Genomic DNA, 25,695 nt, shown 5'->3' on the forward strand with positions numbered 1-25,695 from the left:
TCAAATATAGCTCCTTTGGGATACCAAAGGCCAATGCTTGGTGTGTGCTTAAGATACCTAAGGATTCTTTTAACGGCAATCAAATGAGTTTCCTTAGGATTAGCTTGAAATCTAGCACACATACACACACTAAACATGATGTCGGGCCTAGATGCGGTTAAATATAACAAACTACCAATCATAGAGCGGTAGAGAGTTTGATGAACTAGGTTACCTCCCTCATCTAGGTCGAGATGTCCATTAGTTGGCATTGGTGTCTTGATTGGCTTACATTCATCCATCTTGAATCTCTTGAGAAGATCATTAGTATATTTCTCTTGAGAGATGAAAATCCCTTCTCTCATTTGCTTGACTTGAAAACCAAGAAAGAATGTAAGCTCTCCAATCATTGACATCTCAAACTCCTTCGACATCAATTCACCAAACTCTTTGCAAGAATCTTCATTTGATGATCCAAAGATGATATCATCAACATACACTTAACAAATGAAGATATGCCCATCAAGCTTCTTGGTGAGTAGTGTGGTGTTGACCTTCCCAATGGTGAAACCCTTCTCAATGAGGAAGCCCCGAAGGCGCTCATACCAAGCTCTTGGGGCTTGCTTAAGCCCATATAATACCTTAGATAACCTATAAATATGATTAGGATATCTAGGGTCTTCAAACCCGGGAGGTTGATCAACATAGACTAGTTCATTAATAAAGCTATTTAAAAATGCACTTTTCACATCCATTTGATAAAGTTTCATTTCATGATGTGATGCATATGCAAGGAGGATACGGATAGCTTCTAATCCTGCAACCGGTGCAAAGGTCTCCAAAATCCAAACCTTCAACTTGAGAGAACCCTTTTGCCACTAGTCTTGCCTTGTTCGTCACAACAACGCCTTGATCATCTTGCTTGTTTTGGAACACCCACTTTGTTCCAATGACTCTTGCACCTTTTGGCCGCTCTTCAAGAGTCCAAACTTCATTACGGGTGAAGTTGTTCAACTCTTCATGCATTGCATTTATCCAATCCAGATTTTGAAGAGCTTCTTCTACCTTAGTAGGCTCAAAGCAAGAGACAAAAGAGTGATGAGCAATAAATGAAGCAAGTTTTTGTGAGCGAGTCATTACACCCTTTGATGGACTCCCTATGATGAGATCTTGTGGATGATCTTGTAGTAGAGGTGTATTTCTTCTATTGACCACTAGAGGATGAGGTTGTGGAGCATCAACATCTTGTGCTTGTACCACCATTTGATCATGGGAGACATGAGTGTCTTCATTTTCTACTCTCCCATCTTTATCACCATCTTGTGGCACACTTGATGAAGAAGGTGGATCAATCACTTGTACATCATCTTCATCATCTTTAGGCTTGATGTCTCCAACCGGAATGTTCTTCATAGCCTCCCTCAATGGTTTAGCACCTACATCATCAAAATTCTCATGTGCTCCTTGGGAGCCGTTAGATTCATCAAATTCCACATCATATGTTTCTTCAACCAAGCCGGTGGCATGATTAAATACTCTATATGCTTTGGACTTTGATGAGTAACCAACAAGAAAACCAATATCACAACATCTTTGAAACTTCCATAGGTGTTTCCGCTTCTTGTAGATGTAGCATTTGCAACCAAACACCCTAAAGAAGGAGACGTTTGGCTTCTTCCCATTGAGCAACTCATAAGGTGTCTTGCCAAGGAACTTTTGAAGGAATAGGCGGTTTGATGCATAGCATGCTGTGTTGATAGCTTTCGCCCATAGAGCTTCGGGGGTGTTGTACTCATCAAGCATTGTTCTTGCTAGAGTGATCAATGTCCGGTTCTTCCTCTCAACTACACCATTTTGTTGAGGAGTATATGTTGCGGAGACCTCATGCTTGATCCCAACTTCATCATAATAGGCTTCTATGTTTGTGTTGTCCAATTCCTTCCCATTGTCACTTCTTATCTTCTTAAGCTTCACTTCAAATTCATTTTGTGCTCTCTTGGCAAACTTCTTGAAACAAGATGCAACTTCGGATTTATCATGAAGGAAGAATACTCATGTATACCTTGAATAGTCATCAACAATCACAAGACAATAAAGATTTCCTCCCAAACTCTTGTATGTTGTTGGCCCAAATAAGTCCATGTGAAGGAGTTCTAGCACTCTTGTGGTTGACATGAAAGCTTTGGTTGGATGAGTATTTGTAACTTGCTTGCCGGCTTGACATGCACTACAAAGCTTATCCTTCTCAAACTTCACATCCTTCAACCCTCTCACCAAATCATTCTTCATTAGCTTCTTGAGTGAGCTCATCCCAACATGAGCATGTCTTCTATGCCATAGCCACCCAAGTGTTGTTTTGGTGAATAGGCATGTCTTCAAGTTTGCATCTTCGGAGGTGAAGTCCACTAGATATAGGTTGTTGTATCTAAATCCTTTGAATATCACATGATCATCATCCTTCTTGGATACAACAACCTCCTTCTCGATAAACAAGCATTGGAAGACAAGATCACACAATTGTCCAACGGATAGCAAGTTGAAACTCAATGAAGCAACATATAGCACATTGGAGATGGAATGATCATTTGATATAGCCACTTTGCCCAATCCTTTGACCTTGTCCTTTGAGTTATCTCCAAATGTGATTCTTTCTTGTCCATCTACTTCTTCATCTAGTGAGGTGAACATACGAGGATCACCGGTCATATGTTGTGTGCAACCACTATCAATAACCCAATGACTTCCACCGGTCTTGTAGTTCACCTACACACAAGAGATGAAGCTTTAGGAACCCAAACTTGTTGAGGGCCCTTCACCTTCTCAACAAGTGACTTTGCAACCCAAATTTTTTTAGGCCTATTCTTCTTGCGAGGTCCTAAGAACATCACTTTCATCTTTCCACTAGAATCCTTTCTAAGCATGTAGTGAGCATTGAAGGCAAAAGGTCTAGCATGCTTGGGCAAGGGTTGTGGTGGTGGAGTTTGGCACTCATGAGCAAAATGGCCTTCTTGTCCACACTCAAAACATCTCTTTAGCTTTGGCTTGGACTTATGTTGTTGTTGAGCTTGAGCCTTCTTTTCTTGGTTTGCCAAGTACCCAATGCTACTTCTATCCATCTTCATGACGGTGTTCATTAGTAGCTCACTTTGGAGACGCTTGCCTCTAGTGAACTTGCTCAATCCAATCTTAAGATGCTCTTTCTCCAACTTGAGCTTCTTGTTTTCTTCCTTGAGAGCATCATTGTTTTTCTCTTCCTTGAGCTTCTTGTTCTCATCTTTGAGCTTCTCATTCTCAAGAATCAAACCATCATCATGAACAATAGTTTCTAGCACAATAGACTTGGTGGTTTTGAGTTCATCAAGATCTTTCTTGAGCTTTTCATTGTTATTCTTAAGCTTGACAAACTCATCATACTCATCGGCCTCAACCACTTGCTTGCCCTTGCTACTAGAACTTTGCTCAATGCTCTCAATGATCAAATCATCACATGATGTAGCTATATCAATCTTGACAACATTGTTAGTAGTATCATGTGGCTCATCGGATAAAAATTCTTGAGCAATGACAAGATTATCATGATTAATCTTAAGAGTTCTATATTCTTCTTTTAGCTTGTTGTGGCTAGTGATGAGCTCTTTGTGCACCCACTCAAGTTTATCATGTTTTTCTTTAAGCTCTTTCTTAGAAGATTTGAGCTCCTTGTGTTTGGATGATATAGCATCATTTGTTTCTTTAAGCTCAACACTAGCCTTTTCCATTATATCACATTTGGCTAAAAGAGAATCATTTTTAGCTTCTAGCTTTTCATTTTTAGCTTTAGTTTTTATAAGAGTTAAATGCACCAGCGGCCCTCGAACTTGTAGGCGTGTGTCGTATAGGTCCATGAACTTGAAAAATGCATTTCTGGGTCACTAAACTTGTTAAGTGGTGCACCGCAGGCCCATACCAGCCACGTGGACATTTTTTTGCTGACGTGGCATGCTAGTATAACATATAATTTTCATTTAACCCCTCGCATCTATTTTTCTCATAAAAAATAGACCCAGCGCCCACAGCTATAGCAAAAAATAGACCCCAGCGCCCGCCGTGGCGCCCAGGGCACCACGAGCCCGGACCCGGTGCTGGTGGTGCGGTCCAGGAAGCCCGACGGGAGCAGCGGCCATGAGTCCTCGCGCAGCGACCACACGAACGGCGTGCCCGAGGCCTCCAGCCCGATCGCCAGCTTGCGGAGCTCGTCGGGCCACGGGGACGCCACCGTGCCGAAGCTCACGTACGCGACGCCGCGCGTGGGGTGGCGGTCCAGCCAGGCTCGCCGGGCTCTGCGCCGTGGAGTTGGCCGCGTTCGTCATCGTCTCGCGCGTCGCAGGACCAGCAGCAGCAGGTCGCAGCCGCAGCCGCCGTCGTCCCTGAGGCCGCGCGAACTGCGACCCCGGCGGCCGCGCCCCTGGCTGGCGATGCTTCGGCGAGCCGCGCCTCCGGTGGCCACACCCATGCCTAGCCGCGCTCCGGCGAGCTATGCTCCTGGTGACCATGCCCCTGGCGCCGCGCCCTGGCGAACTGCGACCCCGGCGGCCACGCCCCTGGCTGCCGAGCCCGGCGAGCAGCGCCTCCGGTGGCCACACCCATGGCTGGCTGTGCCTGCGTTGGTGCTGCAACTGACATCCTAGCAGTTCCGTGATATCTATCATCACTGATCATACTCTGTGCCTGCACTGGTGCTGCAACTGACATCCTGCATACTAGTTTGGAGATGACAGGCAACAGCAGCATATATGCATGTTCCAATCTTTCATGCAAACAGCAATGCACGGAATGAATGGAATTCTTCTCTGAACAAAGTTGCATGCATTGCTGTTTGGCATCGATCGATGTTGCTCAGATCTGATTTTACTAGCAAGCATTTATTAATTTGGATAGATCTGGATCGCTAATTGCTTTTGCTCGCTGACCCTGATAAATTGCTGATGTTTTGCATGTAGAGCTTGACGCCGTCGGGAAGATGGAGAGGGAGAGGAACGATCGCTTGGTGATCCAGTACGTTCAGTCTTGGCTAGAGGGGATGGAACTGACGAGCGAGACGGACGAGGGACAGTCGTCGTCGTCGTCGTGATGAGAAATGAGATGATGGCCATCTGAATATAATCCATCTCCTCTCGCCGACGGCTTCCATTTGTTTCCCCTGGTGATTAGTAGTGTTCTTGCCTGCAGCTTTCTGTCAGGGTACATCTCGTTCTGAGTAGATTAGTAGTGTTCTTGAATTCTAAGGAACCATCGTCTCATGCCAGAATTGATCGCCGTTATGAACAAACAGGCTTGGGTAGGCTGTACTTGTAGTACTCTGCAGTATCCGTGGTGTGGTTCGTTCTGTTTGTCCGAGAGAAGAGAACGTGTGCTCTGTTGTGCCTCTGTTCGCAAAGTCGATCTGCATCTGCTAATGCAAATGGAATTCAGTTTTGATTCCTCTTGCACGAAGTCCGGTCCATTTCGTCAAGTTTATCCAAGCCATGGTTTGGCGACGAGGATCAACGGCGTCTTGAGCCGGACAGAGAGACCGTACACCTCGCTCACGTCCACGGGCGGCGTCCCCACGCCGCCGCGGCAAACCTGGCGCCGGGGCACCCCCCGGCCTCCCGGCACCGAACGCCACGGACCTGAAGTCCTGCCCCACTCCCACCTTGCTGTAGCTGTACTCCACTGGTGGCGCGCCCGCGCCGCCGACGAGCCGCTCCGGCACGAACTCCTCCGCGCGCTCCCACGCCGCGGGTTCCCGGCCGATGGCCCACGCATTGATCACCACCCGCGTGCGCGCCGGCACGCGGTGACCCAGTAGCTCCGTGTCCTCCGTCATCTCGCGCGGGATCAGGAGCGGCGCTGGCGCGTGCAGCCTCATCGTCTCGCTGATCACCGGGGTCGTGGCCGCCGGGGTCGCAGTTCGCCAGGGCGCGGCGCCGGGGGCGTGGTCACCAGGAGCGCAGCTCGCCGGAGCGTGACTAGGCATGGGTGTGGCCGCCGGAGGCGCGGCTCGCCGAAGCATCGCCAGCCAGGGGCGCGGCCGCCGGGGTCGCAGTTCGCGGGGGCTGCCGAGCCGGTGGCTGGAGGTGTAGACAAGGACGAGCACGACGTGCACGACGACAGAGTGGATGTAGCTGGCGAGGAACGTGGCCTTGAGGCCGCCCGCGAGCGTGTACACGACGACGCCGAGCAGCAGCATGGCCGTGACAACGCCGAGCAGCAGCAGCGCTGGGGTCTATTTTTTATGAGAAAAATAGATGTGAGGGGTTAAATGAAAATTATATGTCATACTAGCATGCCACGTCAGCAAAAAATGTCCACGTGGCTGGTATGGGCCTGCGGTGCACCACTTAACAAGTTTAGTGACCCAGAAATGCATTTTTCAAGTTCATGGACCTATGTGACACACGCCTACAAGTTCGAGGGCCGCTGATGCATTTAACTCTTTTTATAATGATCTTAATGTGTTGTTTTAGCAATCTAGCAAGATCATCATAAGAAGATGATTCATATTCATCATCATCACTATCGCTATCATCATCACTAGCATGCTCATCATCACTACTATCATCATTATTAGATACCTTGCGGTCACCCTTGGCCATAAGGCATAGGTGTATAGAGAATGATGGCAGTGGTGGCGGTGAAGATGATGAAGAGTTGATAACAATTGCGGCCACCTTCTCGTTGTCACTATCATCATCAGATGAGGCACTAGATGAATCAATATCCATGAGCCAATCACCGATAATGTATGCCTTTTCACTCTTCTTCTGCTTATGGAAGTCCTTCTTCTTGCCATCTCTCTTCTTGTATGGTTTCTTCTTCTTCTTCTCTTCTTCTTCTTCTTCTTCATTACTTGAGTCATCTTTCTTGCCCTTGTATTTGTTCTTGAACTTGTCTTTCTTGGGCTTAGTGCATTGGTGTGCTAGATGACCAAGTTCTCCACAATTGAAGCAATCCATCTCGAAGATTGGCTTCCTTCTAGAGCTAGTGAAGAACTTCTTCTTGCCATCAAACTTGATGCCACTCTTGTTGAGCTTCTTTAGCATCTTGGCAGTCTTTTTCACCATGAGAGCAAGACTTTCATCATCAACTTCATCATCACTTGAGCTCTCATACTCAAGTCTTGCTTTACCCTTCTCTTGGCTAGCTTTGAATGCTAGGTCCTTATCTTTCTTCTTGGTAGATGTCACACCCAATTTTAAGGATAAAATTGAATGCACAAAACTCGTGTGTGTCCAGAGATCAATCACACACACAAGCTGACAAATTACATAAAGTATCATCACAGCGTCTCATACATCAGATTCATAATATCACTTAGTCTTATACATCACAGCGGAAAATAAAAGGTAACTCTCTCGTGGGGCTTCATCACAGGGAAGGTCAACTGGTTGACCACAAGCCTAAAAATCCTCAAGGAATTCCTCATACCCGTTGTCATCTGTTACCCATCTGGGATTTTTATCCAAATAAAGAAATAAACAAGTGTAAGTACTTCCCGAACTTAACAAGTTAACATGGGGTTATGAAGCTCAAAAAGGTTGACATAGGTTTACTGCAGTTAGCATTTTTAGTAAGTCAAGCTTTTATTCTCAGGTATTATCAAATTATGCTTAAACTCTCATTTAATCCCATAAGAACATATATCAGGGTCATGTGTATCATATATCATCATAGAACATCTTAAATGATCATCAACAAGTAACCAATTATTCTGTGAGTTTTCCGGGCCGCTCGTGACCGTGAGCACGGCTGTTATAACAGTTTGTTACCCTCTGCAGAGGTGGTGCACATTCACCGTGAGTCGTGATTCCCATATGCCCGGGTTAATTACTCCCATGTCACTGCCAAGGTGAGCGGGCAGGGTACACTATAAAGCCATTTCATAGGTTTCTCTAACAAGTTAGGACCGCTAGGTTTCCTCGGTAGGCAGATGTAGGAACCCCCCTTTCCTATGGCACATATACATCGCGGCTATACACATAGGAACAGAGGCAGCCCTATACCCAACGTGGCAAGCCCCATTTGCGTCAAAAAGGTAACCTCTAACTAGCTAGAAAATGTCCTATTACTGAGCTAAAGTCAGAGCCATATGACTCTCCCGGTTACACTATCAGTCCCAGCTTTTGCCGACAGATAAGTCCTTATGGAGGGCTGGGAGCAACATGATCAACAGCCATTTGCCCCTTCGCCCTATGGATCAGTTGTTATAAATCATGTTATACTTTTGGTTCCATAGAACCATTCATCATCATGTAGATCATGTTCAGTTAGAGCACTAGCAATCTACCTATATGCAATTACCCCATAGGAGTCAAGGGAACGAGTCATCAAATGTCTAGAATGTCCTTAGGGTTATCAAAATTAGACACATGCACATGAGTAATTGATTAAAGTGAAATAGGACATCAAGGTAGGCCCATGCTATACTTGCCTTGGTTCACAAACTCTTGCTGGTCCTGCTGGTCATCGAAGAATTCTTGGTCTCCAACGTTCTCCTCACTATCTGAACGCGACCAACACGGCAACATACAACATTCCAAAGGCATTCATGCAAAGCAAGCATTCCTATAATTAGAACAGTACACCAATAGTATAGAAAACAAGATAAAATGTTTGTGAAAATAATCTACGTCTCGCTACGATCACGTCAACGCGAAGTTCCCGAAAAACGGAGCTAAAATGCGAAAGTTATGATTTAAACGGGATTTCCTATAGCAATATATTTAATTAAATCTAACCATGAAATTTAAAAGTTGCAAACTTGATTGACAGTGGTACTAACATGTAGATTATGAAATTACAAAGCTAACGCAATTTGAACGGTTCAATTCGGAGCTAAAACGACGATTTTATAAGCAAAACAGTTCACATGGCATTTCTGTAAATACTGAAAACGTACTTTGAACTAAAACAATTAACTTTTCTCGGCTAGGCCACGGAATGCGTATCCGCAGGCACTGGGAAGTTGCGGAGGAGCTGGGGATCTCAGCTAGGCCAAAAAGGTGGCCGGAGGGTGCGGCCGTGGCGGTGGTCGCCATGGCCGGCGGCCAAGAGCTATCGGCACATGCGGTTAGAGCCCTAGGGGCCACGAAACTCGAATTAAACGGCATGGGGAGGTAGAGGGGAGCATGGGGGTCTCACAGTGGGGAAAATCAGGGTCGGAGATGGCTCGGGGAAGGCGGGCGACGCGGACGGCGGACGGCGGTCGGTGGAGCTTCTCCGTGCAGCGGTTGCGGCCTCCGAGGCGTGAGCGAGGGCGAAAACTGGAGCGGGGAGCGAGAGAGGGACGCGTGGGGGTTCGTCATCGCTTAAAAAGAGGCCGGCGCACGGGGAGGGGGGCGCTCCCACGACGTGCGTGGAGCGGGCCCGGTTGCGGCCGCGGCTTGACCGGGGGTTGCGGTTGCAGGAGGAAGGTGGGGGAGCTGATAGGCGGGGCCGGGCGGTCAGCGGCTGAAGGAGGAAAGGGAGGCGCGGCGGTTTCCAGCGGCGCGCACGACTTGGGCTGGCCCAGGAAGGAAGGAGGAAGGGGAGGGGAGAGGGAGCTGGGCTGGCGGGAGGAGCGGGCCGAGAATCAAGGAAGGGAGGGAGAGGAAAAAATAATTCTTTTCCTATTTCCAACAATTTTCCAAATTCATTTTCAATTAGATTTTGAATTCATTTGGACTTTGAATCAAAACCATTCATCACAAAAATAAATATGCAGCAGCTTGTATGCATCACTTGTAGCTAATCTTATATTTGATTTTAGTTTTATAAAAATTATTACTTTCCTATGTTTGAATGCTCACATAAATGCTTTAGATAAATCAATTTAGCTATTCTTGGAATAATGCAAATTTTAGGGCATTACAATTCTACCCCCCTTAAGATGAATCTCGTCCTCGAGATTCGGATGATTGCTTACTCAAACAGTTGGGGATAAGTCTTTCTCAGATCCTCTTCTCTTTTCCAAGTAGCCTCATCCTCTGTATTTCGATTCCACTGCACCTTGCACATCTTTATAGTTCGGCTTCTTATAACTCTTTCGGCAGTTTCCAAGGTCTTTATCGGATACTCTTCATAAGTAAGATCTTCCTTGACAGCAAGTTCTTCTAAAGGAATTTTCTCTTCTGGTACCCTCAAACACTTTTTCAATTGGGAAACATGGAACACGTCGTGCACACCTGACAAACTCTCAGGCAGTTCCAACTGATAAGCTACTTCTCCACGTCTCTCTAGGATCTTAAAAGGTCCAATATACCTTGGTGCTAACTTTCCCTTCATATTGAATCTTTTCACACTTCTCATTGGTGACACCTTCAAGTACACATAATCACCAACTTCGAAAGTCAGCTCTCTTCTGCGAGTATCAGCGTAACTCTTCTGTCGGGACTGAGCCACTCTCAAATTGTCTCTAATCATTCTCACTTGTTCTTCCACGTCTCTAAGGACATCGAGTCCAAACACTTGAGTTTCACCAGTTTGATTCCAGAACAAAGGTGTTCTACATTTTCGTCCATACAACGCCTCGAAAGGTGCCATCTTGAGACTCTTCTGATAACTGTTGTTGTACAAGAACTCTGCGTATGGCAGACTCTTATCCCAACTATCACCATACTGTAGTGCACAAGCTCTCAACATATCTTCCAAAATCTGGTTGATCCTTTCAGTCTGTCCATCAGTTTGCGGGTGGTAAGCAGAACTGAAATTCAACTTTGTCCCCAAAGATCTATGTACTTTCTGCCAGAATTGCGATGTAAACTGAGTGCCTCTATCTGACACAATTTTCTTGGGAACACCATATAAGTACACTATTCTTTCCATGTACAACTCTGCTAGTCTTGCACCCGTATAGGTAGTCTTGACTGGTAAAAAGTGAGCAACATTGGTGAGTCGATCCACTATTACCCATATTGAATCATAACCTCTTTGAGTGTGGGGCAATCCTACAATAAAATCCATACCAACTTCTTCTCATTTCCATTCAGGAATCTTCATTGGTTGTAGTAACCCTGCAGGTCTTTGATGCTCAGCTTTCACTCTTTGACAAGTGTCACACAAAGCCACATACTCTACCACATCTCTCTTCAAACCATACCACCAATACTTCTCCTTGAGATCCAAATACATCTTGGTACTTCTGGGATGTATAGAATAAGCAGACTCATGGGCCTCTTGCAGAATTGCATCACAGATAGCCTTCACTTCAGGTACACATATCCTTTTTCTGAACCAAAGAGTGCCATGAATCCGAGTGCCTTTCCAAGCACTACATTCTCTGCTATCTCCTTAAGTTTTTCATCCTCCAATTGACCTTTGCGTATCTCTTGCTCCAAAGTAGGCTCTATCACCAATTCCATTGCATTAGTGACAAAACTCAAGTTGAGATGCTCCATTTCAGAACACAACTCTACTGACATAATTGCCGTCCCTAGTCCATTAGCATAGCTCTTCCTGCTAAGTGCATCAGCTACGACATTTGCTTTTCTCGGGTGATAATGCACCTCCAAGTCATAGTCTTTGATCAATTCCAACCAACGATGTTGTCTCAGATTCAGATCTAATTGAGTAAAGATATACTTCAAACTCTTATGATATGTATAGATATCACTCTTATGTCCAATTAGATAATGTCTCCAGATCTTCAAAGCATGAACCACAGCTGCCAATTCCAAGTCATGAGTAGGGTAATTCAACTCATGCTTTCTCAATTGTCTAGATGCATATGCCACCACTCTTCCTTCTTGCATAAGCACACATCCAAGGCCCAAACGGGATGCATCACAATATATAGAGAAGTTCTTGCTTAAATCAGGTAGAATTAATACTGGAGCTGTAGTCAATCTCTTCTTTAGTTCATCAAAGTTTGTCTGGCATTTATCTGACCATACATATTTAGCATTCTTTTCCAACAGAGCTGTCATAGGCTTGGCTAGTTTGGAAAAACCTTCAATGAACCTCCTATAGTATCTAGCCAATCCCAAAAAGCTACGAATCTCACTTACAGTGGTTGATGGTTTCCAATTCAATACATCTTGCACTTTGCTTGGATCCACTGCTATTCCACCATTGGAGACAACATGACCTAGAAAAGAGACTTCCTTCAACCAAAACTCACACTTGCTCCGCTTAGCATACAACTTATGTTCTCTAAGCTTTTGCAAGACTAACCTTATATGTTCAGCATGTTCTTCTTCAGTCTTGGAGAATATTAGTATGTCATCTATGAATACCACCACAAATTTATCCAGAAACTCCATGAACACCTTATTCATCAGATACATGAAGTATGCAGGTGCATTGGTTAATCCAAAAGACATAACGGTGTACTCATATAATCCATACCATGTAGTGAATGATGTCTTGGGTATGTCCGAGTTTTGAATCTTAAGCTGATGGTAACCAGAGCGGAGATCAATCTTGGAGAACACATGGGCTCCTCTCAACTGATCAAACAAATCATCAATCCTAGGCAAAGGGTATTTATTCTTGATTGTAACCTCATTAAGTGAACAGTAATCCACACACATCCGTTGACTACCATCCTTCTTATCCACAAAGATCACAGGTGCCCCCCATGGGGAAGAACTGGGGCGTATGAAACCTTTTTCTTGCAACTCTTTTAGTTGTTTCTTAAGCTCTTCTAATTCATTAACCCCCATTCTATATGGACATTTAGCTATTGGTGCAGTTCTAGGTAATAATTCAATAATGAATTCAATGTCTCGGTCAGGTGTACCTGGCAAGTCATCGGGGAAGACATCCGAGAACTCCTCCACGACACGATCTTGTTTATTGGCTTCACCATCTAGCTGGTTCACTGTGGCTATAGGCTGAGCTTGTACTACCACTTCTACACAGATTCTATCTCCATTGAGTGATGTCACAACCACAGATTTCTCCTGACACTGAATCACTGCCCGATGTTGTTTCATCCAATCCATTCCTAGAATAAGATCAATTCCCGCTGTTCTCAACACAATTGGTTTCACTTTGAAGTCTACCCCCCTTAAGGAAATGCTAGTTGAGGGACTCCAATATGAAGTGGGCATACTACTTCCCGGTGAATTTACTAGTATGGGGTTTTTTATGGCACACAAAGGTATGCTATGCATTCTAACAAAAGCTTGGGAAATAAAAGAATGCGAAGCACCAGAATCAAAAAGTACTATAGCAGAGATAGAGTTGACACTGAACGTACCCAACATGACCTCTAGCGTCTCTTGAGCTGCATCAGATGACACATAGTTCACCTTCGCAGTGTGAGGTGGTCGGGCGTTGAACTTCTGATTGCCAGTCTAGTTCTGAGGTGCTTGTTGGTTCTGCTTCTTAGGGCACTGATGAGCATAGTGACCTACTTCTCCGTAGCGGTAGCAGACATTAGGGTTATTGGGTGCACCACTCTTCATAGGAGCATTGTTGGATGGTCCCTGGCGTGTTGTCGGATTGCCAGTCTGTTGTGGGGGACGCTGATTACCATACTGTTGCTGGTACTGAGGGCGTTGCTAGAACTGGTTCCGTTGAGGATACTGACCATGGTTTCCCTAGTTAGATTATCCTTGATTCCTTTGCTGGAAACCCTGCTGGGGATAGGCACGCGGGCGGGTGTTACTTCCAGAAGTTTGCCCTTGAAGCCTCCTCTTCTTGGCTTCCATCTCTTTGCGCTTATCGTCAATCACAATAGCGCGGTTCACTAATGACTGAAAGTTGGAATAGGTGTTGGACATCAGTTGAAGCTACAGCCCATCATAGAGTCCCTTGAGGAAACGGCATTGCTTATCCTTGTCCTCAGCCACATCATTTGGAGCATAGCGTGACAGTTGAGTAAACTTGTCACGATACTCCGCCACAGTCATGGATCCTTCTTTGAGGGACCTGAATTCCTCCTGCTTCAATTCCACGAGTCCATCAGGGATATGATAAGACCGGAAATTGTCCTTGAATTCCTGCCAGGTGATAGCAGGAGCATTGTTGGGACGTCCGTACTGGAAAGAATCCCACCAATCCTGAGCTGCTCCTTGGAGTTGACCAGAAGCATACAACACCTTCTCAAGATCGTTGCATTGTGCTATGTTAAGTTGCTTCTCTATAGCACGCAGCCAATCATCTGCCTCCATAGGGTCTGAGGCATGAGTGAACACCAGTAGACGACCCTTCATAAACTCTCTACGCTTATCTCTGACCTGAACAGGCGGTGGTCCTCTTGCAGGTTCATTGTCCAAGCGCTGCATCATAGCTTGCATCAACTGCGCTTGCATTCCCAATATTTGTTTCATGGTCACAGGTGGCGGTGGTGGTGGATTTATGAGAGCATCACGTCCACGACTACGGCCTCTGCCTCTTCCTCCTCTTGTGGCCATCTGTTTTCCAACAAATGCGCAAAATTTAGAGATTTTCCAATTATAGAGAGCTTACAAAAGATAAGAAACAATGCTGAGAATTTTTTGGACAAGATTCAAATTCAGCAGTTCAGTAAAACTGTTATAACTCGAGTTTCATATATCCAACAGAAGTGTATCAAGAACGGTTGGAAAGCTTAGGAGATCAGCTACAACTTTTATTTAGATCACTTTTACAGATTCTAACATACACATGGTCAAAAATAGAGCTAAACCGAATCTGTTCTGGGTTCTAGTCAGCGCAGAAACATCAACTTGTGACAGATAGATCTCACAAATATGAACAGCTATTGATGTGATTCCAGAGACATTTGAAAGATACAGAAGTCTAGTTATCTCCACAAAAATTTCAGAATTTTTGACTGCCTAGATTTCGAGATAACAGATAAAGAACACAGGCTGCTCCAGAAATCAGCACAGCAGAGATAAGATAAAGCGAAACATCTGCATTAAGATTTCATTCTAAACTTAAGGTTCCAATCTAAGGTAGTTGTGGACATGCCCACAAACTTCCAGCAATCAAACAAATACCAAATCAACCAAGTTCACAAATTAAAACATCTAATCATCCAAGTTCACAAGACCAAACAAGACTAAATATGAAACACGAACTAACGACGTGGTAGTCTAAATCAAGGCACCTAACACCTATGGAGCGGTGTCAATCATGGTGAAGGACCGGTGCTTCTTCTTGTAGATCGATGGCTGCCCAAGTTGAGCTTGAAGTTCATCCACTTGCTTCTGGAGGCGTCTTTCAGCACTCTGGGATGCACGCAGTTCTCCTTTGACTTCCTCATCCACCCCCTGCATGGCATGGACATGCTGCACTGTCGCTTCAAGAGTTGGGTCACCCTCTGGCAGAGCCAAGACCTACCAAACACCCTCATGATCATTGCGAGGAAGGAACCTGAAGCGATCCTCCCTTATGGCCTCAAAGCGACGACCATGGTAGTAGATGTAGGCGTCCTGCGCTGCATCTTCCATGCCATCCAAGGCATGGGCCCTTCTAGCAGTGGCACGGTGGACAGTCTCCACCTCATGTCCATTCTTGATGTCATTCCAGGCGGTGACCACCAGCTCTACCTTTCAGAAGGTAGCCTCCAATGGATGCTGGTACTCTGCATAGTGGTAGCTGATGGAGGCGTGCAGGTCGGGGTAGTAGTCGTCCAGCACGTGAGTGAGGAGGGTGTGGTAGTAGGCCATCTCTAGGGCTGGCTTGAAGTAGTACTTGCACTTCCAGCCTATCTCCTCATCCACCACAGGGACAGCTAGGGATGGTGCAGGTGTAGGTGAACTGGCCGTCGACTCCTCAGGTGTAGCCACGACAGGATAGACCAGTGCGACAGCGGAGTAGGAGCAGGTGCAGGTGTCGGGGTAGCCATCTCCTCATCGTCGGAGATGATCACAATCTCCTTCTCCGCCCGTGGAGCACGTGGGGTGAACAGGGCACGATAGCCAGCAGTGCTGAGGCGGGCAGTCTTCGGGTTATGAGACATCTATAGATTTAAAGTGAGATAGAATTAGAATCAACAATTTTATATAATAGATTAAGGTATGAAAAGCATAAATGTTTTAATAAAATAACAAGAATAAGACAGTAAACAAGAAACCAGAGGAGCAAAGATGCTCAAACGACCGTTTTCTAACTAGGCTTGCGTCCTACAGTCAACACGGCTCTGATACCAATTTGTCACACTCAATTTTAAGGATAAAATTGAATGCACAAAACTCGTGTGTGCCCAGGGATCAATCACACACACAAGCTGACAAATTACATAAAGTATCATCACAGCGTCTCATACATCAGATTCATAATATAACTTAGTCTTATACATCACAACGGAAAATAAAAGGTAACTCTCTCGTGGGGCTTCATCATAGGGAAGGTCAACTGGTTGACTACAAGCCTAAAAATCCTCAAGGAATTCCTCATACCCGTTGTCATCTGTTACCCATCCGGGATTTTTATCCAAATAAAGAAATAAACAAGTGTAAGTACTTCCCATACTTAACAAGTTAACATGGGGTTATGAAGCTCAAAAAGGTTGACACAGGTTTACTGCAGTTAGCATTTTTAGTAAGTCAAGCTTTTATTCTCAGGTATTATCAAATTATGCTTAAACTTCCATTTAATCCCATAAGAACATATATCAGGGTCATGTGTATCATATATCATCATAGAACATCTTAAATGATCATCAACAAGTAACCAGTTATTCTATGAGTTTTCCGGGCCGCTCGTGACCATGAGCACGACTGTTATAATAGTTTGTTACCCTCTGCAGAGGTGGTGCACATTCACCGCGAGTCGTGATTCCCATATGCCCGGATGAATTACTCCCATGTCACTGCCAAGGTGAGCGGGCAGGGTACACTATGAAGCCATTTCATAGGTTTCTCTAACAAGTTAGGGCCGCTAGGTTTCCTCGGCAGGCAGATGTAGGAACCTCCCTTTCCTATGGCACATATCCATCGTGACTATACACATAGGAACAGAGGCAGCCCTATACCCAATGTGGCAAGCCCCATTTGCACCAAAAAGGTAACCTCTAACTAGCTAGAAAAGGTCCTATTACTGAGCTAAAGTCAGAGCCATATAACTCTCCCGGTTGCACTGTCAGTCCCAGCTTTTGCCGACAGATAAGTCCTTATGGAGGGCCGGGAGCAACATGATCAACAGTCATTTGTCCCTTCGCCCTATGGATCAGTTGTTATAAATCATGTTATACTTTTGGTTCCATAGAACCATTCATCATCATGTAGATCATGTTCAGTTAGAGCACTAGCAATCTACCTATATGCAATTACCCCATAGGAGTCAAGGGAACAAGTCATCAAATGTCTAGAATGTCCTTAGGGTTATCAAAATTAGACACATGCACATGAGTAATTGAGTAAAGTGAAATAGGACATCAAGGTAGGCCCATGCTATACTTGCCTTGGTTCATAAACTCTTGTTGGTCCTGCTGGTCGTCGAAAGAATTCTTGGTCTTCAACGTTCTCCTCACCGTCTGAACGCGACCAACACAGGCAACATACAACATTCCAAAGGCATTCATGCAAAGCAAACATTCCTATAATTAGAATAGTACACCAATAGTATAGAAAACAAGATAAAATGTTTGTGAAAATAATCTACGTCTCGCTACGATCACGTCAACAGCGAAGTTCACGAAAAAGCGAAGCTAAATATGCGAAAGTTATGATTTAAACGGGATTTCCTATAGCAATATATTTAATTAAATCTAACCATGGAACTTAAAAGTTGCAAACTTGATTAACAGTGCTACTAACATGTAGATTATGAAATTACAAAGCTAACGCAATTTGAACGGTTCAATTCGGAGCTAAAACGATGATTTTATAAGCAAAACAGTTCAAATGGCATTTCTGTAAATACTGAAAACGTACTTTGAACTAAAACAGTTAACTTTACGCTTTCAAAACGAGAAAGCGTACACGGGGAAATATGCTAAGGACGGTGGGTTTTATTACATGAAACAGAGGGGCTCTTTAGCATATTCACCCGCGAAGGGGTATCGTCCATCCAGGGCCTTTGATCACGCGATGGACAGCTAGGATTAAATCAGAGGAGAGAGAGGAAGGGGTGGCCAGCGGGGAACAGTGCAGCCGCGGTGGCTCTCCATGGCCGGCGGTGTGGAGCACTCCAGCGAGCTCGTTTAGGGCTCCATGGGCCACGGAATGCGTATCCGCGGGCACCGGGAAGTTGCGGAGGAGCAGGGGATCTCGGCTAGGCCAAAAAGGTGGCTGGAGGGTGCGGCCGTGGCGGTGGTCGCCATGGCCGGCGGCCAAGAGCTATCGGCACATGCGGTTAGAGCCCTAGGGGGCACGAAACTCGAATTAAACGGCATGGGGAGGTAGAGGGGAGCATGGGGGTCTCACAGTGGGGAAAATCAGGGTCGGAGACAGCTCGGGGAAGGCGGGCGACACGGACGGCGGTCGGCGGAGCTTCTCCGTGCGGCGGTTGCGGCCTCCGAGGCGTGAGCGAGGGCGAAAATTGGAGCAGGGAGCGAGAGAGGGACGCGCGGGGGTTTGGCTTCGCTTAAAAAGAGGCCGGGGCACGGGGAGGGGGACGCTCCCACGACGCGTGTGGAGCGGGCGCGGTTGCGGCCGCGGCTTGACCGGGGGCTACGGTTGAGGGAGGAAGGTGGGGGAGCTGACAGGCGGGGCCGGGCGGTCAGCGACTGAAGGAGGAAAGGGAGGCGCGGCGGTTTCCAGCGGCGCGCGCGACTTGGGCCGGCCCAGGAAGGAAGGAGGAAGGGGAGGGGAGAGGGAGCTGGGCTGGCGGGAGGAGCGGGCCAAGAATCAAGGAAGGGAGGGAGAGGAAAAAATAATTCTTTTCCTATTTCCAACAATTTTCCAAATTCATTTTCAATTAGATTTTGAATTCATTTGGACTTTGAATCAAAACCATTCATCACAAAAATAAATATGCAGCAGCATGTATGCATCACTTGTAGCTAATCTTATATTTGATTTTAGTTTTATAAAAATTATTACTTTGCCTATGTTTGAATGCTCACATAAATGCTTTAGATAAATCAATTTAGCTATTCTTGGAATAATGCAAATTTTAGGGTGTTACAGTAGAGGATGAGCCATCTTGTGGCATGATGTGCATGTACATCTCATGAGCATTGATCTTTCTCAAGATTTGTGTCGGTGTAGCAGTGGAAAGATCACCTTGATGAAGCACAGTCACAATATGCCCATATTTATCAATGGGGAGGACACTCAAGATCTTTCTTACAACATCGGATGATTGCATTTGAGTGAGTCCAAGCCCATTGACTTCCTCTACAAGAACATTCAAACATGAATACATCTCATTAGCACTTTCTTTAGGAAGCATTTCAAAAGAGTTGAGCTTTTTCATGACAAGATGATAGCGTTCCTCACGCTCACTCTTAGTTCCCTCATGGAGCGCATAAATGTCCAACCATAGTGCATGGGCGTCTTTGTGGTTCCTCACCCGATTGAACACATCTTTGCAAAGGCCTCTAAAGATGGTGTTTCGAGCCTTTGCATTCTACTTCTCGTAATTCACCTCATCGCCTTGTAGGTGAGTAGCATCCTGAGGTTTTGGGAAGCCTTGTGAGGCGGCTCTAAGAATACCAACATCTAGAGCTTCTAGATACGTCTCCATGCGAATTTTCTAATAAGGAAAATCATCTCCCTCAAAGATAGGAGGAGGTCCATCCCTGTGAGACATCTTACTCTAGGCGGTTAAGCCTAAATACATAAGCACGAGGCTTTGATACCAATTGAAAGGATAAAGATGCCCAAGAGGAAGGGTGAATTGGGCTAATTACAAATTTCTTTGCAATAATCAAATCCTATTGTTAGCCCAATTAACCCCTTGTGCCTAGAAATTGTTTCTATTGATCTAATGCACAAAAGTTTAGCACCCTAAGTTCCAATCCTTCTCTAGCATGGCAATTCTAGGAATGTAAAAAACAAGTATTGAATTGCTCAAAATAAATGCTTAAAGTAAAGAGAGGAGAAGGAACGCGGCAATGTTTTGCCGAGGTATCGGAGAGTTGCCACTCCCCACTAGTCCTCGTTGGAGCACCCACGCAAGGGTGTAGCTCCCCCTTGATCCGCGCAAGGATCAAGTGCTCTCTACGGGTTGATTCTTTGACACTCCATCGCGGTGAATCACCCACAACCGCTCACAACTTGAGTTGGGTTCACCCACAAGCTCCGCCAGATGATCACCAAACTCCCAATCACCACCAAGCATCTAGGTGATGGCGATCACCAAGAGTAACAAGCATGAACTCTCACTTGACCACGACAAGCCTAATGAGAAGGGTGGATGCACACTTTGCTACTCTTGCTTCACTAATGAGGGCTCTCTTTGGGATTCTCAAATCTCAATCATCTTACTAGGACCTTGCTCTTCTTGGCACTCTCTAAGGTGTTTCTCAGCTGTTTGAATGAGCAAAAGTACCCCCACACACGAATGGAGGTGGTATTTATAACATGGGCCGAAAAACGAACCGTTATGTGCCTCTGCGGGGTGACCGGACGCTCCGGTCATGTTGATCGGACGCTGCGGTCAGTTCACCCCGAACTCCTAGTGATCAAAGTGTGACCGGATGCTGACCAGCGTCCGGTCCGCACTGACCGGACGCGTCCGGTCGTGATTTTCCCTCTCTGGAACCTTACTGGAGTCGACCGGATGCTGGCCCTCAGCGTCCGATCACTTGATCTCTCAGCGCCCGGTCGCACCAGACGAAAACACCTCGATCAAATGAACTGACCGGACCCTGAGCCAGCGTCCGGTCAAACCGAAGCCAGCGTTCGGTCAGTATTTGACCCTCCATTCACTTCCAACTCTCTATCATACGTGAATGAAGTTTGCTCCATTGGATCTAAGGACTATTTTGGAGCTACCTAGCGCTAGTTTTAGCAAGTGTGCACCACACCTAACCCACTAGACTCACCTAGGTCAAGCTACCCGTCCGTACCCCCCTTAATAGTACAGACAAAGGAAAAACAAAGTCCTAAACTACTCTAAGTGTCACTCCAACTCCAATCGACACTTAGAACTAGTCCATCCTTAACCTTATCATCCATCCTTTGAAAACCAAAATGATTTCCATCGTAGGGGCATGACCATCATGATAGCCCAATCGATCTCCATTACCGTGACATAACTTAATTGCCTCTGCAAAACACACGTTAGTCACAGTAATCACGTATTGTCATTAATCACTGAAACCCAACTAGGGGCCTAGATGCTTTCAGAGAGGTCTGAACATGTGAGGACAACAATGCATCGACAGAAGAATAAAACTGCATGAAACTAAGATTGATATAGCAATTATATGGCATAAGAGAATGTTGAAATACTGTATGAAGGTTGGAATTGGTCATAACTAACATTAACACATCACTATTATGGCCTTAATACCAAACTAATGTAGGAAGATTATTTACTGTATGAAGGTTGGAATTGCTCATAACTGACATTAACGCAGCACTACTATGGCCTTCATACCAAACTAATGTATGAAGATTATTGTTGCTCATCAAATCTTGGTCCAGATTTATGGAGAAACCAAGTTTTGGGTTGACATTGGAAGCAGATAATTGTTTTATTTCACAAAACAATTATACTAAACAATACAAATCAATGCCTCATTGTCACATCTGCAACTTTCTCTTATGTCTATTTTCATATTTTATTGTATTATTTGCAAAAAAAAGGATAACAAACACTTCCTATATCTGGATGAGCACCAAGCATACGTGGTTTACTCAATTATGCATTCAAATGAATATACACAGATTGATTGCAGAGTTTTGGAAACAAAATTCGAGGAAATAGAAACATGGTCATAAAGAATACTTACAAGATCTGGAGCATTCCCCTTGCAGGCCAGTATTCAAATATCTGATCGCATAACAATTAAAGGCATCACTAAATCAACGAGGCAGTAAAATCAAGAAAATACTAAGCTAGCCTCACTAACTTGCAGAACCTAAGGACCAAAATGCATTTATGGACTGAAACAGTAAAAGCCGATTATGAAAACATCATAACAGAAGAAACTGGTACCTAATAAACTTATAAATATCTTTCCTGGTAAACACAACAGTTTTTTTTGATAAATGGTAAACACAATAGTTGCAGTCTACCTGTACCAAGTGCCCCAACTGACTAAATTGTGTAGCATTGTATACATCACCTAAAGTTTCACAATCAGTCAGATAGCGACCAAGCAGGCTCCAATTGATATAATCATGTCGTGTCGGTAACAACATCACAAGGAATTCGCGGCCTCTCACAATCCAAACCAAGCTAAGGGTAGGTTGTACGACGGAGATAGAAAGTGGAGCAACCAACCAACCTTCCAGAAGCAGATGATGAACCCCCACTCGGTCTCGACGATGGCGACAAAGAGCGAGAAGACTGACCTCGTAGCACCAGAATATGCCCTCGAATATCTGCGGAGGAGCAATTCAACAAACGAATCAGCAGCCCCCCTAGGGCGGGCATCGGGCGACGACAAGAAGGGGAAAGTCGCACTAGGGCGTGCGGGCCATGCACGTCGGAGCCGGCGCGGAAGGACTAGATGGCGGAGACGACGTTGACGGCGACGCATAGGATTGGGCGGAGCTCGTGCATCGGTTGCAGCAACGGATACGGAGAGCGTTCTGAGCCATGGCCGAAGGTAGCTTTTGAGCAGGTGCTAACCGGTCGCCGCACCACCGCAAGGAACGCCGCCACCGCCGCCAGCCTTCTTCCCTTCCTGGCCGACCTTCTCCGCCTCAGCTACGCCGTCTCCGACCGAGCGCCGATCGGATCTGGCCTGGCTGCTCCGTGCCCCGGTGAGCGCCTGAGAAACCGGCGGTCCCCGGCGACCTTCTCTGCCTCAGCCACGTCGTCTGCCGTGCCTGGTCCAGGCCGTCCGCTTGCAGTCGATGCAAGTGGCCGATGCGCATGGCAATGGGCACGACCGCACGGTGGAGAGGGATCTCGCGAGGGGGAGAGAGAGCGACCTAGCGCCAGCGTCGCAACCCTAGGGGGAGGGGTGCGGCGGCGCTGCTGCGGGGCCGTGCAGCCGCGGCGTGCGGCGGCCGGAGATCGCAGGAGGGGCTGCGCTCCGACAGGGGGGACGCTGCAGCCTGCGGAGGTCATAGGGACGGTGGAGGACCTCGGTGTTGCCGTCTTTCTTGCTCTTTCTTTGTGGAGTACGGATGGAGGGAAGGGGCCGCCACGGCCGTCGGCGTCATAGCTTGGCTGGCTAGGAAGGCCATGGCAGTGGACGAGCAGCGGCGGGCGCCAGGACCCAAGTGCGAGAATCCGAGGGGCGACGGCCGAGTTGCGTGGCCGCGGAGGGCGGACTGGATCGGGAGAGCAGGGAGCGGGCGGTCGGCGTTGCGGAGGGGAGGGGGAGGGAATGTGGGAGAGGCGGCAGCGGGTTGGGTGCGCGCATGGGGAAGGGAGGGAGCGTGATTGGAGGGGGATGGAGCCGTGATTCGAGGGGAGGGGAGGGAGCTGGGGACGCGGGACGCGGTATCGCACGGACGCAAAGAAGGAGCAACCCAAAAAAAGTCACATGAAAAAATAGTTTTACTTTTATTCTTTTTAGTTGTAGGAGATTTTATGATATGTATTTAGCTAAAACCTAAATTAAGCTACATAAGTTCTTGCTGCATCCCTTTCTATAATATCATAAATCAATATTTTACTTATATTTCAACTTTTAGTCTAGTTGTTGTAATTTTTTAACCACATGTTAAGTTAAACCTCTAATGCTTATTGTATCTTTTATTCAAAATTTTCTTTTGATTTATTTAAGAAAAGATGTTAGGTCCTATCTACCTTCTTAGTTATTACAATGATCTATATAGTCATTTTAGCTTACATTCTTGTACTCAAGATGTTGAATTTGATTTATCAAAATTTTATAGTGTAGTAGTATTATTTTATAAATATAGAGGCTAAAATTAAATAAAGAATATTGGTTTGACATATTGTTTAAGTTGAGATGTATAAACTTATTTAAAATAACAACCTATGAATTGTATTGTCATGTCGTTTTATCATATTTAAAATAAACTGTCAGTATAATTGCTATGTGGTTTCATTAAGATACTATTTTCCATGTTTGATATGCTATTAATAAATAGATATTTTTGCTAAGCGTATATATGTTTAGTTGCTCTACATGACAGAACATAGCGAACATTTGCGTGTGTAATTTAGAAATATATATAGAGTACTTTTATGTGTGTTGGACTATTTTTGATATATCGTCGTATTGGTATTTTCATATAGATATGAGAGATAGTTTTACTTATTATTTTATAAAGACCGAGGTTGATAACTTTGATATAAACTAAAAGGTATAATTTTATATCATATTTTATAATGACATAGATTGTATCTCATGTTTTATGAATTAATAGATTATCCTTCTATTTGATTTTTTATTTTTATTATCTAACGTGGATGTGATGGCCATTGTTGACCTGATATTATATCAATATACTAACCGGTCAAATATTAGTTTTTTAATCAACTGTGGACGTGAGTAGGAGATTTTTCCGGTATGTTTTTTCTTGAAGAAAATTTTCCGTACATTGAAGTTATGTAAAACTTGGGTACTGGAGATTTTTTCTGTATGTTTTTTTTTTCTTGAAGAATGTTTTCTCGGAGTAACAGATTAACCTTCTATTTGATTTTTTATTTTTTATTTATAGATTATCTAACGTGGATGTGATGGGCATTGTTTACCTGATATTTTATTAATATCTAACTGATCAAATATTAGCTTTTTATTAATCAATTGTGAACGTGAGTAGGAGATTTTTTTACTGTACCCTTTTTTCTTGAAGAAAATTTCCTTACATTTAAGTTGTGCAAACGTGAGTACAGGAGATCTCTTTTTTGTGTAAACGTGATTACAGGAGATTTTTTCTTGTACATTTTTTTCTTGAAGTATTTTTTCCCGTATGTCACAATGAGATTTTAGGCTATTTTTTATCTATATTATTATGGAGGTGGATAATTAAAAAACAAAATAAATCTACGGTTAAGGAATAGTTGGAGCCTTTCAATTAATGGTTAGATGTTTCTGATTAACGTGAAAAATTTTAGTATTTACGCTTCTGGTGAGGATTAACGTGGAGGCTCTAATTAGTAATAGTAAGATTTCATCCGATCTAAGAATTTTTTCTAGGTCTGCCACTGTTCTGGGCTAGTTATAGTTGATTGGTTAATTGCTTCTTTTCTCTTCCTATGCACATTTACATTTAATTCTATTTTTTTTTCTTTGTTTCCGAGCTGCATGAGCATTTGCATGATTTGTTTATCTTTTTGAGGTCCATTCAATTTGAGCCACCTAGAATATTATTTCTCAAGGCCACCGATATGAATAATGTTAATCTACTTATCAAAAAAAATGTTAATCTCAGTGGGAGTTTAATTTCATGAGAACTTCATTTGTATTTAATAACCTGTCACATAACACTTTTGAGTAACTTTAAATTGTAGGACTGATTTGACGCACCCTCGTAAACTGTTGTTGGAATTTTGTAGGGTAGACATATGCAGTCTGTTCGGTTAGCTGGTTCATATCGTTGCTGGTTTGTGAAGAAGTACTACTGATTGGTTTGTGTGAGAGAAAAATACTATTTCGGCTAGAAATTTACGATCGTTTACGACAAGACAAAGCCTAAACGAACAGGCTGATGGTGTAATTTTAATCAGTATCAAGCAAATGGCTTAGCGATAAGAAGAATTCACAGTCCACATTTCCTGCAACAGATGAATAATGTG

General features: G+C 44.8%; 1 pseudogene; it reads right to left on the bottom strand.

Moving 5' to 3' along the window:
* Nucleotides 1–22,536, bottom strand: part of LOC136489077 (uncharacterized) — a 31,302-nt pseudogene extending 8,766 nt beyond the window's left edge.
* Nucleotides 22,537–25,695: the final 3,159 nt, after the last annotated feature.

The sequence above is a fragment of the Miscanthus floridulus genome, chromosome 10 (assembly GCF_019320115.1).
Source record: "Miscanthus floridulus cultivar M001 chromosome 10, ASM1932011v1, whole genome shotgun sequence".
Classification (NCBI taxonomy): Eukaryota; Viridiplantae; Streptophyta; class Magnoliopsida; order Poales; family Poaceae; genus Miscanthus; species Miscanthus floridulus.